The sequence below is a fragment of the Echinops telfairi genome, unplaced genomic scaffold (genome assembly GCF_000313985.2).
Source record: "Echinops telfairi isolate 266 unplaced genomic scaffold, ASM31398v2 ScPeMD7_7424;HRSCAF=8462, whole genome shotgun sequence".
Lineage (NCBI taxonomy): Eukaryota > Metazoa > Chordata > Mammalia > Afrosoricida > Tenrecidae > Echinops > Echinops telfairi.
The window spans coordinates 15,694,885-15,701,370 of NW_022111324.1; positions in this window are offsets into that span (position 1 = coordinate 15,694,885).

The following is a 6,486-nucleotide window of genomic DNA, read 5'->3' on the forward strand; positions in this document are numbered from 1 at the left end:
ACCAGAAAGATGTTTACTTGTGTTTCATTGACTGTGCCAAATCATTGGGTTCTGCGAACCATAACAAACTATGCAGAGCCTTGAGAAAAATGGGAATTCCAGAATACTTCATTGTGCTCATGAGGAACCTGTACCTGGATTAAGAGGCAGTTGTGCAAACAGAACAAAGAAATACTGCGTGTTTAAAATCAAGAAAAGTGTGCGCCAGGGTGGTCATCTTGTCACAATACTTATTCAACCTGTATGTTGAGCAAATACTCAGAAAACCTGGATTATATGAAGAAGAATGTGGCATCAGGATTGGAGGAAGGCTTATTAACAACCTGTGAGATGCGGATGACACCACCTTGCTTGCTGAAAGAGAGGAGGGCTTGAAGCACTTGCTGATGAAGATCAAGGATTGCAGCCTTCAGTACGGATTACAGCTCCATGTGAAGAAAACCAAAATGCTCCCAGCTGGACTCATGGGTAACATTTTGATAAATGGAGAAAAGGTGGACATTGCCAAGGATTACATCAAGCTTGAATCCGCCGTCAATGCTATGGAACAGCAGTCAAGAGATCAACTGACGTATTGGCTTACATCAATCTACTGCACGAGAGCTCTTTAGAGTATTGAAAAGCAGGGATGGTGCTCTGAGGACTCAGGTGTGCCTGACACAAGCCATAGTCTCACCTACTTGTTACAGACATGGCATCAGGAGAGACCAGTCCCTGGAGGAAGACAACATGCTGGCTAAGATGTGGGGACGGGCAGAGGTAGAGAAGAAGGCTCTCGATGAGATGGAGGGACACAGGCGCTGCAGGCAAGTGGTGAGACTGCAGAGGGTTCTGCAGGTCTAGGCATTCCCATGTCACACAAATGGCTGACACACTCAATTCCTAACCTAAAGACTGGTAGTTCTAGTCTGCCCAAAGGTACTTGGGAAGGAAGGCCCAGTGACATACTTCTGAAAGGCCCGACCAAGGACAGTTCTGCTCCAACATGTCTAGGGCCACCTGGGACCTGGGGTCAGACTCACCTTCATGGTATCTAGGCAGTCTAGGCACTGGGATTGCAGGCCTAACATTGGTTTGGTGCAATGGGCCCTAGGACTTCTCCAAAGCTGGTGAGCAGCAGGGTCCGACATCACCAGTGTCCCAGCAGCCCCCTGCTCTTTTCTGACGGTGCTCATGACTGAAAGTATGTCTTTGCCAGAATTGGGGATTATACAGGATGAAACCTTACCCCTGGGCTCTTTGGCAATCTGCCCTAACCAGCTAGGTTCAGTAATCACAGATATTACAAGAGATAGAGAGGGAGACAGAGAGAGAGAGAGAGAGAGAGAGAGAGAGAGAGAACAACTAAAAACTCCCAGAAAAACCTTATTAATCACCTACTTTCTTCCTCAGATAAAATCTGACTATGAAGTTGAAATGAAATATCACCAAACCAACCAGGAAGAAACGGCCATGCATTTTGCACTCTCTTGGGAGTGGGGCCTGCGGAGGGGGCAGGGGCTTGCACACACTGATGCCATGACTCCGTGCCTCCTTCCACTGACACCGCACGGGCTGTTTAGTGATGGATGGGGAAAATCTGATCACAGACCCTGCAGACATAAATCCTTTTAATTTTTTAAATGCTCTTGCAGACGCGTCTGCATTCAATCCACTGTCGTGTGGGGCGGGGAGAGGTTTCCTGTCTCGCCCTATTTAACAGATGAAGAAACCGAACAGCAGCAACAACCAGCATCTACTCAAATTTAGAACGCTGGCCCCTGGCCCAGGGGAGACCGCGGGCTAGTGTCTGGCTTCCCGGTGCGGTACTTTTGGCTACACAGATTCCTAAGAAGACACACTAAGAGAAGAATGGATGGTAACCAATTGCTTCTGGTTGTCTCTTTACAGTTTAAAAAGCCTTGCTTCCGGCCGTTCCTCAGACTCTGGGAGAGCTGCCGTTTCCCTCTTGCTTTTAGAGCCTCAGACAAGTTGTTCTGTCTGGAACCCACAGCTCTCCCCAACCCCAGCTCCACCCACGGCCACCACGTTGTCGTCTGGTGGCCATTTGTCCTTTAACCCTTTTGTGACCCAAGGGACATACAGGCCGCAAGTACATTTTCCATCTCTGGAGTTTAGTGGGAAGCTGCCATCCCACTTTTAATGCATACAACCATCTGGTTGGGTCCTATACCACTGTGACTTTGAAGAAATGGGCCAGATCCCACCAACCCCAGCTGCAGAGCCCTCTGAGAACATAAGTGGCCCCACTGGATTGGATGAAAAGCCAAATCACATCCCCTCAAAACTATTTTTTTTTATCATCAAAAGGCTTTCCATTTCGGAAGGCATAGCCTGTCAAAAAGTTCAAAGCGAAAACAATTCAGCCGCAAAAGGGTGAAGCCTTGCTTGAAATGCCATTCTCCTTGAGAAGCTTTCCTCGATTCCACTCAAGTTTACAGCCTCTCCTTTGCTCCCCTCCCAATGGCTGTACAGTTAGCACAGCCCTGGGCTTGCTCGGGGCAATTGCCTTCATCATCCTTCCTTCTTCCCGAGAAGGATTCACTCCTATCACTGCATCCCCAACTTCTGAAACCTATCTTGCCCTTGGAAACCATTTGCTGAGTAAACAAATAAGCATTTTAATAGGTGGGGGGAAAGGAAGGATTACTGCTCTCAACTTACTTGCCCAGGGTCTCACACCTAATAAACAGCCATGTGCAGCCCCAGGCCAATCCTAAATACCCCAGGCTTGCTCCAGCATGGCATTGTGGTCAGGGAGCGGAAGGAACTCAACGGGAAAAAGACAAACCCAAACCACCAGTTGGAATGCCAACCTCTGGGCTTGGAGAAGAGGCACTTTCCACCTGGCAGTGTGCTCTGATGCCAGCTATTCTTCAGGCACTTCCTGCAGGTTTCTATTGGCCACTGCTACTCTGGAAAGGCCAGTGAGGAGGTCAGTGCCAGGAAGGTGAAACAAACAGTCAAGAGCCCATCCTGACCAGCAGGGACCATTGGCCTTGAATGGAGACCGGCCTACGTCTCGTGGGGTGCTTTACTGGACATGCATAGCACATCATTTGAAAGTGACACCACGCCCGTGCTGGAAAGCCTGTGTGTGGGTGCGCTCCTGACGTTTCAGTGTTGATGTGGTGACACTGTTTCTTTCGGTAACTTCCTGTGTGAAGCACACTGAGTAAAGTGTGTGTGTGTGTGTGTGTGTGTGTGTGTGTGTGTGTGTGTATCTTTCTACCTTGCAATTATAATTGCAAAGAATATCTTTTTTTGTGTGTAAGGAACTCCCTTTGCCAGCTCTTTCCTTCCTTCCTGGACCTTGGGTTGTTCACACAACTGTGGCTGAGGAAGCCCAGGGCTGCCGTCCAGTCCTCTGCAGTTCAACATCAGACCAGACAGTTCAGTTCACGTTTACAGAGTCTTTACTAAGGGCAGGAGGAACGCCTCTCTCTTCTAGGCTTTCTCGGACAATGCTACCTGGAGAGAAGGAGAGAGTCTGCCAATGTCTGTGTAGAGGACCACAGATAGAGCTACCAATATAGTCTGTAAACTCAAAGGATTTTCGTCTCTATTGTCATGGAAATGGATGAGCATAGAAGTAGTATAAGGCTTGGCAAGATAAGTGCCCCACGATTGCTGAAGACAAAACGGTGCATAAGCAAATGTGGTGAAGAAAGCAGATGGTGCCCAGCTATTAAAATATATAGTGTTTGGGGTCTTAAAGGCTTGAAGTGAAACAAGCGGCCTTCAGCAGTGAAGCAACAAGCCCACGTGGAAGGACGCCAGCTGGTGTGATCATGAGGTACCCTCGGGACTGGGTAACAGGCATCAGAAGACCCATAACAAACAAACAAACAAACAAACAAACAAAAAGGTATTGTTGAGGACGAGGGGGTCAGAACAAACCCAAAGCCCATCTGGAGACAATGAAACATCCCACCGCAGAGGTGTCACAGGGAAGGGATGAGTCAACCAGGGTGCAGTAAAACACTGATGGAACACACAATAGTCCTCTGGTTCCTTGAGGCTTCCTCACCCCCCACCCCAGTGCTGCTTGTCCCTCTGGACTAGACCAGAGCATGTACACAGGTATGGATAAGAAACAAGAGCTCACAACACATGGACTCCAGGAAGAGGAGTGGGAATAGAGATGCCAGAAGCACAGGGGGAGGGGGAAGAGGAGGGGAGGAAGGGGTAATGGATCACAATGATTGACACATAACCACACCCCCCATCCAGAGGAAAGAACAACAGAAACCATGGGGGAAAGGAGACAGCGTCAGTGTTAGATATGAAAATAATGATAATTTATAATCTATCCAGGGGTCCTGCAGTTGGGGTGAAGGGAGGGAAAAGAGCTGATTCCAAAGGCTCCAATGGAAGGGAAATGTCTAGAAAAGAATGAAAGCCGCATATGCACAAATGCGTTTGATACAACTGATGTATGGATGGTAATAAGAGTTGTAAGAGCCCCCAATAAATGGATCTTTTAAGAAAACGTTAAAAAAAAAAAAAGATAAGTGCCCCCAAGGGAAGTCCAACAGAAGAGCATGCTGTCCCTGGTAAGGGGACTCTCGGGAGGGGGTGGCTGGAGAATTTGTGCTGAGTCAGCAGGGTATTGAAAAGCCTAGAGGAGGGCAATGCCAGGGGATGCCAGGCGACCCAAGACAGCACAGCAGGGTCAAGCAAAGAGCCCAACCAAGGAGGCGCAGGAAATGGCCAGGCCAGCCTCTCATTCTGACTCACCCACACCCCACAGCCCACTCACGCTGCCTCAGGCCTTTTCCTGGGGTGAGCTGCCCCGCTGAGTGGGGGTGGGGTCCTCAAGGTCATGGCTGAGGAGGGCTACAAGCAGGAAACGCTTCTCTCTGGTGCACCTCCTGACCAGGAACAGTGGGCTGGGGGAAGGGCCGAGGGCATGCTGGGCCCAAGGACGTTCTCCATGATTGCCCATGAAGGCAGATTACCGTGTTACGGAAACACAAGTGCACCGTGTATTTTCCTGCCCGTACATTCCCAAATACATGGCATCCCTCAGGGAGGAAAAGACAGTGGGGTTTTTGACAGTGAACTTTTTGCAGTGCCTCCGGTGTATCTTAAAATGTGGTGACCCTCCCGATTTCAAATCCACGGTTACAACCCCTGAAGAAAGTCAGCCCAACTGGCTGGATCAAATTCAAAGGGGTTTCAATCCTCTCTCTCTCTCTCTCACACACACACACACACACACACACACACACACACACACACACACACACCCCACCTGTGTGGCAACACTGCCAACACTGAGCACAAGCTTTAGGAAAATCGAGTGAAATTATTTGCCCAAGGAGCAAACCTTGAGTCCTGAAGTCTGTCTGCCGATGAAGTCTGTCTATCGCTCTCTCTACCACTCCTTCACAGGGAGGTGAAGTGATCACAGCCCACGCAGCTGCTTTCTCACGAGACAGTGAGCTGTTCGTGAGCGCTCCTGCGTGTCCTCCCAGGGTCTGGTGTGGCACTGGCACGTATGAGATACTCAGCAAATGCTTGTTGATTGACTGACTGATCTGACTGGTTAAGGTCTTGGGGGCTAGAAAAGAGCCAGCGTTAGGCATCTGTGACTGAGTGTGGGGACAGGGATGATTCAGTGGGGGCAATCTCGCCTTCCACATAGGAGTCCTGGGTTCAATTCCTGGCAAATGCACCCCATGCACATCTGTGAGTGAGGGTTGGGTGTTGTCCTGAGGTTGAAGAAGTTTCAGCAGAGCTTCCAGATGAAGATGGATGGGAAGAAAGACCTGGCACTCTCCTCCCAAGTAAACCCTGTGGACCAGCAGCGTCCAATCTGCAACTGCTGATGGGATGTGCAGGGCCAGCGAGCGTGCATTTTGTTGCATGTGCATGAGGTTGCCAAGAGCTGGGTGTTGCCTCGAGGGCAGCTAACAGCAACAACATGCAATTGCTGCGTCCCCTCAACTGAGGCAGGTGTCCACGTTCACCCTCAGCACCAAGAGACTTGACATCTACCCCTGCCTTGCACGGCTCTGCAGGGCCAGGGAACAGCTGGGTAAGTGAGGGTCGGGGTAAGGTCTTGGGTTGGGTGGAGCACGGGCAGTCAGGGGTGCAGCCATCAACAGCTGTTTATGGCTCAGGCCAGTTGGCCAGACATCTGGAGAGGCAGCTGAGCAGGGACGAAGCAGGGGTCAGTGATGGCCAGCGCCTGGGCGGTGGGAGACTAGAGGGCAGCCCTTGCATGCAGAGATTCCTGGCAAGATTCTAATTCCAGAGATCAGCCTGTTTTCTCCCAACTCTTACTGGGAGGGGTGGGACGCACAGGGATGTCTTGCAGCCTCCCTGAGGGCGGGATCTGTAGCCCCGGTTTTTAAAAAATTCCTCACAGCCCCTAAACATCTTGTCAGGCACCGAGAGGTGGTTGAAGAATGTGTGCAGAAAAAATGTAGCCGGAGCCATGTTTAGGCGCTTCTGCATCCTACAGCATGACTGCCCAGC